Source organism: Psammomys obesus, unplaced genomic scaffold, assembly GCF_907164565.1.
Source record: "Psammomys obesus unplaced genomic scaffold, mPsaObe1.curated_primary_1811, whole genome shotgun sequence".
Classification (NCBI taxonomy): Eukaryota; Metazoa; Chordata; class Mammalia; order Rodentia; family Muridae; genus Psammomys; species Psammomys obesus.
Window position 1 is genome coordinate 6,867,360 of NW_026591872.1, and position 9,637 is coordinate 6,876,996.

Genomic DNA, 9,637 nt, shown 5'->3' on the forward strand with positions numbered 1-9,637 from the left:
TTCATCAAAATTTATAGCAGAAAAAGAAATGCAAAATTAGCAGTAGCATGTCAGAGTGCAACCCAGTTCTTAAGTAGCCCCCATTTAGGGACTGAAGAAATTTTAGAATATTAAATATTAAATAGGCATGAACTCACTACCTATTATCATAGGAGGTTTGACTATCTCCATTTCCAGTTAGGGCATGTTTATCTTTCCTTAGGCAACCTTGTGATCCCCTGCTTTTGGGTGGTGACCATACTGATGAAACCTAAGAATAATAGGAATAGACAAAAAGAAGTTTCCACACTCCAAGGCCCAGAAAATATTTTCAAGAAAATCATAGAAGAAAAATTCCCCAACCTTAAGAAAGAGTTGTTCACAGATATACAAGAGGCCTATAGAATACCAAATTATTGGACCAGAAAAGAAACTCCTGCCAAATAATAACCAAAACATTAAATCTACAGAACAAAGAAAAAATATTTAAAACAGGAAGGGAAAATTGCCAAGTAATATATAAAGGCAGACCTATCAGAATGATACCAGAATTCTCAACAAAGACTATGAATGCAAGAAGGGCCTGGACAGATATAATACAGAAGCTTTGAAATCACAGATACCAACCCAGACTACTATATCCAGCAAAATTTTCAATCAACATTGATGGAGAAAACAAGATATTCCATGACATAACTAAATTTAAACAACATATACGCATCAGTCCATCCCAACAGAAGATACTAGAAGGAAAACTTCAACCCAACAATATCAATTACACCCTAGAAAACACAAGATAAGACACCATCACGCCAATATAGCAAAAGAAAAGAAATAAACAACCACTACCAACTCCCACAATAAAAAAACTAACAATCATTGGTCACTAATATCTGTTAATATCAATGGTCTCAACTCCCCAATAAAAAGAGACAGACTAACAGATTGGTTGCAGAAACAGGATCCAACATTCTGTTGCATTCAAGAAACACAGCTCTGCCACAAAGAGGAACACAACCTCAGAGTAAAGGGCCGGAAAATGGTTTTCCAAGCAAAAGAACACAAGAAGCAAACTCCAGTAGCCATTCTAATATCTAATGAAAGAGACTTTCAACTAAATTTAATCAAAAGAGATGAAAAGAGACAGTTCATTCAAAGGAAAAATACAACAGGAGGACATCACAATCCAGAATATCTATGCACCAAATATAACGGCTCTTCTATTTGTCAAGGAAACATGATTAAAGTTTAAAACACACATGGATCCCAACACCATAATATGGCGAGATTTCAACAAACCACTCTGGCCAAGAGACAGATAATTGAAACAGAAGTGAAACAGAGAAATAATGACACTTACAGAAGTCTTAAATCAAATGGACATAATAGATATATACAGAACCTTTTATCCAAACATAGAATAGTATGAATTATTCTTAGCAGCTCATGTAACCTTCTCCAAAATTGACCGTATAGTATAGGGACAAAGAAAGCTCAACAGATACCAGAAAACTGAAATAAACCCTTGTATCATATCAAACCACCATGGTCTAAAAGTAAACCTCAACAATAACAGAAATAACAAAAAGACTATACACATATGGAAACAGAACAACTCTCTACTCAATGACAACTGTGTCAGGGAAGAAATAAAGAAATAAAACACTTCCTAGAATTCATTGACAAAGAAGGTACAACTTAACCTAACTTAAGGAACAGAGAGATGACAGTGCTAACAGGAAAGTTCATAGCACTAAGAGCAGTCATAAAGAAATTGCAGACATCTAATACAAGCAACTTAATGGCACACCTAAAAACTCTAGGAAAAAAAAAAAAGAAAAACAGACACACCCAAGAGGAATAGAAAGCTAGACCTAATGAAACTTAGTGATGAAAACAGTACGTTAGAAACAAAGAAAATAATTCAAAGAATCAAAAAGAAAAAAAAAATCAAGAAAGAGCAAGTTCTAGAGAAAAAAAAAAAAAAAAAAACATAGACAAACCCATAGCCAAACTATAAGGCATAAGGACACTCTCCAAATCAACAAAATCAGAAAAGAAAAGGGGGGATATAACTACAGATACTGAGGAGAGCCAAGGAATCATTGGGTTCTATTCAAAAGCCTATATGCAGCAAAATTTAAAAATCTAAAAGAAATGGACAATTTTCTTTCTTTTTAATTATTTTTTTATTTTTTTATATTAATTAAAATTAATTCACTTTGTATCCCTGCTGTAGCCCCCTTCTCCCTCCCCTCCCAATCCCTCCCTCTGTCCTTCATCTCCTCCTATGCCCCTCTCCAAGGCCACAGATAGGGGAGGTCCTCCTCCCCTTCCATCTGACCCTAGCTTATCCAGTCTCATCAGAACTGGCTGCATTGTCCTAATTTGTGGCCTGTCAAGGCTGCTCCCAGATTTGGGGGAGCTTGTCAATGAGCTAACCACTGAGTCATGGCAGATCCAGTCCTTGTTCCCCTCACTATGGTACCCACTTGGATACTAAGCTGCCATTGGCTACAACTGAGCAGGGGTTCTAGGTTATATCCATGAATGGTCCTTGACTGGAGTATGACTCTCAGAAAACACCACTGTGACCAGATACTTTGGTTCTGTTGCTATCCTTGTGGAACTTCTGTTCTCTCCAGGTCTTACTATCTCCCCCTTTCTTTCCGAAGATTCCCTGTACTCCTCACAAAGTTTGTTTATGAGTATCAGTACCTGCTTTGATACACTACTGGATAGAGTCTTTCAGAGGCCCTCTTTGGTAGGCTCCTGTCTTGTTTCCTGTTTTCTCCATCTTCCACTATCTGTCTCATTTGCCTTTCTGAGTGAGGGTTGATCAATTAAACCAGGGTCCTCCTTCTAGCTCACCTTGTTTGGATATACAGATTTTTGTAGGTTTATTCTATATTATATGTCTAGTATTCACTTATAAAGGAGTATATACCATATGTGTCTTTCTGTTTCTGGGATAACTCACTCAGGATGATCTTGAGCTATACCATTCCTAGGCATATATCTGAAATATGCTCAAGTACACAAGGACATTTGTTCAACCATGTTCGTAACAGCTTTATTTATAATAGCCAGAACCTGGAAACAACCCAGATGTTCTCAATGGAGAAATGGATACAGAAATTGCGGTACATTTACACAATGGAATACTACTGTTGGTATGTTCTTTAAAAATGTGTGCACCTTACCCTTGTTCATTCAAATGCTGATTTCTCCCCCCACCCTCTGTTTCAATCCTAAGCATCCTGTCTCAACTTGGTGTAAACTTCCAAGTAAAGCAACTTGACACAAAGTTGAGCTGGGAGGAGTCAGAGGACAGAAAATGAGTGGGAGGAGCTATAGGGCAGGAAATTGATGGGAGGAAAAAGGGGTGAGAGTAGAGCTTGGAGACAGAGCTGGAGGAGAGATCTTGGAGGACCTGGAGCATGAACCAGACCTAAGATTTCTCAAAAAGCAAGTATAATGTGGGAAATCTAAATGTCAGGAAACTATTAGGGCTTGGCGGTTTAGGATGGAGTAACTATTGCTCAGCATTGTATTCTAGGTTAACTAAATAAACCCAGTCTCTGTGTGGTGATTTGGGTATACAGCTGTTAGGCATAACAGCAAGCATTACCAAAAGATAATCATTAGTAAATATTTACCACCGCATACAACATACTACTCAGCAATTAAAAACAAGAAAATCATGAAATTTGTAGACAGTTGTCCTGATAGATTCCATGTACCAAAGCAGGATAAAGATCAGGAAAAAAAAAGTCTTATATCCCCTAAGGAAGTAGAAGCTGTCATCAAAAGTCTCCCACCAAAAAAAAAAAAAAAAAAAAAAAAAAGAAAAAAAAAAAGTCCAGGGCCAGGTGGTTTTAGCACATTATTTTACCAGACCTTAGAAGAAGATATAACACCAATACTCTTTTAAACTATTCCACAAAATAAAAACAGACTGAACATTGCCAATCTCATTCGATGAGGGCAGAATCACCTTAATAACTAAACCACACAAGACCCAACAAAGAAATAGAACTTCAGAACAATTACAGTGAACATTGACACAAAAGTACTCAATAATATACTTGCAAACTGAATCCAATCTCACATTAAAAATTTCATCCAGCATGTGCAAGTAGGCTTCAACCCATTAGAGTAGAGGTGGTTTAACATACAAAAATCCATCAGTGTAATCCAGCATATAAACAAACTGAACCCACATGATCATATACTTACATGCTGAAAAAGCATTTAAAAACTTTAACACCTCTCCATGTTTAAAGTTTTAGTGAGATCAGAGACATAAAACACATGTCTAAACATAGTAAAAGCATTATACAGCAAGCCTAAAGCCAACATCAAACTAAATGGAGAAAAATTTAAATCAATACCACTGAAATCATGAACAAGGCAAGGCTGCCCACTCTCTCCTTATCTCTTCAACATAGTTCTTAAAGTCCTAGCTAGAGTAATAAGACAAATAAAGGAGATCAAAGAGATAAAAATTGGAAAGGAAGAAATTAAACTCTCATATTCACAGATGGTATGGTAGTGTACATGAGTGGCCACAAAATTGTACCAGAGAATTTCTTCAACTGATGAGCACCTTCAGCAAAGAGGCTGGATACAAAATAAAATCAAAAAAATCTGAAGCCCTCCTGCATTCAAAAGACAAACAGACTGAGAAAGAAATTAGCAAACCAATACCTTTCACTATAGCCATAAATAACATAACTTACCTTGGTTTCACTTTAACCAAGCAAGTAAAAGACATGTATGAAAAGAATTTCAAGTCTCTGAAGAAAGAATTTGAAGAAGATATCAGAAGATGGAAAGATATCCATCCCATGGATCTATAGGATTAACATAGTGAAAATGGCCATCCTGCCAAAAACAATTTATAGATTCAATGCAATTACCATAAAAATATAAACATGTTTTACAGACCTTGAAAGAACAATAATCAAATTTCATATGGAAAAAAAAACCCAGGATAACTAAAAAACACATCCTGTTCAATAAAAGATCTTCTGGAGGTATCTCTATCCCTGATCTCAAGCTGTATTATGGAACAACATTAAAAGACCAGTGTGGTACTGGCATAGAAACAGACAGATGGATCAATGGAATAGAACAGAAGACCTAGAAAAAAACCCACACACCTATGGAAACTTAATTTTTGATGAAGAAGCCAAACCCATACAACGGAAAAAGGACAGCATCTTCAACAAATGATGCTGGTCTAACTGGATGTCTATGTGTAGAAAAAAGCAAATAGACCCATAATTATCACCCAGCACAAATTTAATGTCCAAGTGGATCAAAGATCTCAACATAAAACCAGATATAGTAAATCTTAGAAGAAAAAAATGGGTAACAGCCTTTAACTCATTGGCACCGGAAACAACTTCCTGAACAGCACAACAACAACATAGGCTCTAAGATCAAAAATTAATAAATGGTACCTCATGAGATTTAAAAGTTTCTGTACAGCAAAGGACACTGTCATCACAACAAAATTACTGCCTAGAGACTGAGAAAAGAACTTCACCAACCCTATGTCAGAGGGCTAATATCCAGAATATATAAAGAACTAAAGAAGTTAAAAAGCAAAAAATCAAGTAATTCAATTAAAAAAATGAAGCACAGACCAAAACAGAGAATTCTTAACAAGAGAATATGGAATGGCAGAGAAAAACTTAAAGAAATGTTCATCATTCTTGGTAATTAGGGAAATGTAAATCAAAATGAACCTGAGATTTCACCTCACACCCATCTGAATAGCTAATATCAAAAACTCAAGGGATGATGCTTGCTGGGGAGGTTGTGGATAAAGGGGAACCCTTCTCCACTGCTAGTAGGAATGCAACCTGTACAACCAATTTGGAAAGAATCTGGCACTTTCTTACATTATTAGGAATAGTGCTACCTCAATATTTTGCTGCACCACTCTTAGGCATACATCCAAAATGTGTCCCACCATTCAAAAATGATATATGCTCAACTGTGTTCATAGCAGCTTTATTTGTAATGGCCAGAACCTGGAAACAAGCTAGATGACCCAAAACTGAAAATGGATACAGAAAGTGTGGTACATTTGCACAATGGAATACTACTCAACAATTAAAAAGAATAAAATCATGAAAATTGCAGGCAAATAGTGGTAATTAGGAAAGGTCATACTGAATGAGGTAACCCAGAAACAGAAAGACACATATGATATATATTCAGTTATAAGTGGATATTGGCTGTATAAAATAGGATATACATACTAAAATGTATGGTCCTAAAGAAGCGAAACAACAAGAACCCTAGGCAAGACCCTTAATCCTCATTCAGAAGAGTAAAGAGGATAGACATTGAAAGTATGAGAATACAAGGAACAGGACAGGAGCCTTCCACAGAGGACCTCTGAAGGACTCTACCCAGCAGGGTATTGAAGGAGATACTGAGACTCATAGCCAAACTTTGGGTAGAGTGCCAGAATCCTTATGAAAGTAGAGGGAGATAGAAAGGCCTGGAATGGGTAGGAACTCCACAAGAACAGCAGAGCCAAAATACCTGGGCCAAAGTGGGCCTGCAGAGACTAATGACCATGCATGGAACATTCCTAGAAGCCCTGTTCAAAGGAGGCCAATAGGCTGCTCAATTTCCAAGTCGGCTCCCAGGTACAGGGCCTGTCTCTGACATGAACTCAGTGGCTGGCTCTTTGATCACCTCCTCCTAGAGGGTGCAGCCTTGCTAGGACACAAGGAATGATGATGCAGTCAGCCTTGATGAGACCATATAAGCTAGGATCATATCAAAAGGAGGAGGTCCTCCTCTATCAGGGACTAGGGAAAGGGCATAGGGGGAGAAGAGGGAAGGTGGATGGGAATGGGAGAAGACGAGGGAGAGTACAGCAAAGGGAATATAAAATGAATAAATTGTAATATAAATAAATAAATAGCATTAAAAATAAAAAATAAAATGCTAAAAAGTGTCAAATAAAACTACATGCAAGAAGAGAGAAAATGTTTATACTCATTTTATTTTTATTCAAGTTATTTTTATCATAGTGATATCATATCTAATGCATTTCATAAAGTAGCACTAAAACAATAAAGAGTACTATTATATGAACTAATTAAATAAGTTTGTCAACACAGAGACTAGGGAGACTAGAAAGGTAACATTGTCTAAAGTACAACTATGGCTAATAGTAATGTTTTTTTTTTTCAGCTTTCTGGGTATCAAATTGGCTTCCTGAATATAATATGTACTTCTGCTTTCCCCCAGGCCTTTATTCAGCCACTATTACTTTCAGAAATTTACTATGAAACACAAGCATCTGTCTACTTCTGTTGGAACAGGTCTATTTATAATTATAAAATCATGGCCTTTGCTGGATGAAATATTCATGTGTGCTCTACTGCCAAACTGCACTTAAGGCCTAGTAAACTGCAGACATTATCATATTAAAAGCGATTTAGAAACATGGTTCATGCCAACTTAATAAAAATGTCATTTTCAATATTGTTTAAGAGCACTAGTTTAACAACTTTTACAACATTGGGCCACCAAAATATATTTATTATCTACAGGATATTAGCCAAACTGAAAATGGAAATGAAAAGAAAATGATTGAACTTAGTCATACAACTCCTGAGTAATGAAAAAGTGTTAATAAAGGGTCTTTATCCATTTATAGGAAGTCTTAGAATATGGAAATAAGGTTCAGAATTTGGATTTACAACTCAACCACAGATGGTATTCCCTGGCACACACATACACTATATTGTCTTGCTATCTATTAAACTACTTAAAGGCAACAATGGATAAATTGACCTGTTTGATGGGAATGCATTTATCAAAAAATAGTACCAGGATGTGCTATCCTCTATACTGACATGCTGAGCATACCTATTTTTGTTCTTCATCTGGGGCAAATAAAATGTTATATAAGACTATACATATTTATAGTTGAAGATTTTGTCCTGGATAATCCAAATGTAGGTGTGACTTTTAGATTATTCAAATACAATTTTATTTTCCTTTTTCATGGGTTCTTTGTGGATTTCACACCATGCACCCCAATCCCATTCATTTCACTTTCCTTGCATATACACCATCTGACCTTACAAATTTCTCCTCAAAAGAAAAAAAAAATATTGTTAGAGATGCTGTAATGTGTGATATTTCGTCTCACATTATACCCTTTTGTTCACACATCTCTACTTGTGAACCTTCATTGTAATGAGCCATTGGTCTTGTCAAAGGCCTTGGGCTTCTGTTACACTATCAATATTAGATCCTCATTGGGACTCGTTCTGATATACTGTTGTTATCCTATGTCATGGAGATTTTTCAGCTTTGAATCTGTAGGTTTAGTCCTTTCACAGCTCCAGCAGTTCATAGATGGGGTAGATGTAGGAATCCAACTGAAATCGCTGGATTTGGGCCTGGCTGGTAGCTGAAGTGGTCATCCTGCCAGCTCTCCTATACCCATACCACCATGAAGAACACTTAATTACTGCTGTGGTTTGCTCACCAAATGCCACAGCTGGTAAGGGTCAGAACCAGCTCTCCAGCTCTCATGTCCTCTGATCAACAGGGCCAGCTTTGTTGTAGTGCCCAGGCAAGGTACAGGGAAACTCTCCCAGGTATTGTAGCCTGTGAGTAGCAGGGATAGCTCTCTCACTCTCATTACCTTGGTACTAGCTCTCCCATAGGTGGAGAGGTTGGAGGGAAAAAGATGAAATACAATTGTAATAGTGCTCTTGCACTAAAATGAATGAGTTTGTGTTTTAATCAAATTCCATCTTAAGGAAGATTACGCATAGCAAAACACATCTAAAAACTTTATGATTCCTGATTTTCATAAGAATAGTGTCATCAATAATGCAAAGATGAGATAAAATTCTATAATAAGTTATTTCAAAATTTAAGTGATTTCACACTACTAGTGAAAAATACACTGTTACACACTTTTAGGGATAGTGTTTCTACTTCCCTTGCCTGTGTCCCTTTTTTTCTTTCATTTTATTTCCTTCTTTGGGTTCCTTAGGCAAAAGAGTAGAAAGTCATCTATTGTTCCATTGAACTTTATAGACAAAAAGTAAGTTTCACGTTGCAGCTTGTATCCTGACCATTACTTTTGCTTTTAATTTATATTTTTATTAATTGCAGTTTATTCACTTTGTATTACAGCTGTAGCCTCCTCTGTAGTACTCTTCCAATCGCACCCTCCTGCCCTCACCTCCTACCATGCCCCTCCTTAAGTCCACTGATAAGGGAGGTCCTCCTCCTCTTCCATCTGACCCTAGCCTATGATATTTCATCAGGAATGGCTGCATTGTCTTCCTCTGTGACATGGCAAGACTTCTCCCCCTTCAGGATGAGATGATCAAAGAGCCAGCAACTGAGTTCATGTCAGAGAGAGTCCCTGTTCCCATTACTAGGAAACACTTGGACACTGAGCTGCCATGGGCTATATCTGTGCAGCAGTCCTAGGTTATTTCCATGCATCGTACTTGGTTGGAGTATCAGTCTCAGAAAAGACCCATTTACCAAGATTGTTTCTGTTGTTTATGTTGCTCTAATTGTGGAGCTCCTATCCCATCCATGTCTTTCTATCTCCTCCTTCTTTCATGAGATTCCCTGTACTCTGCCCAAA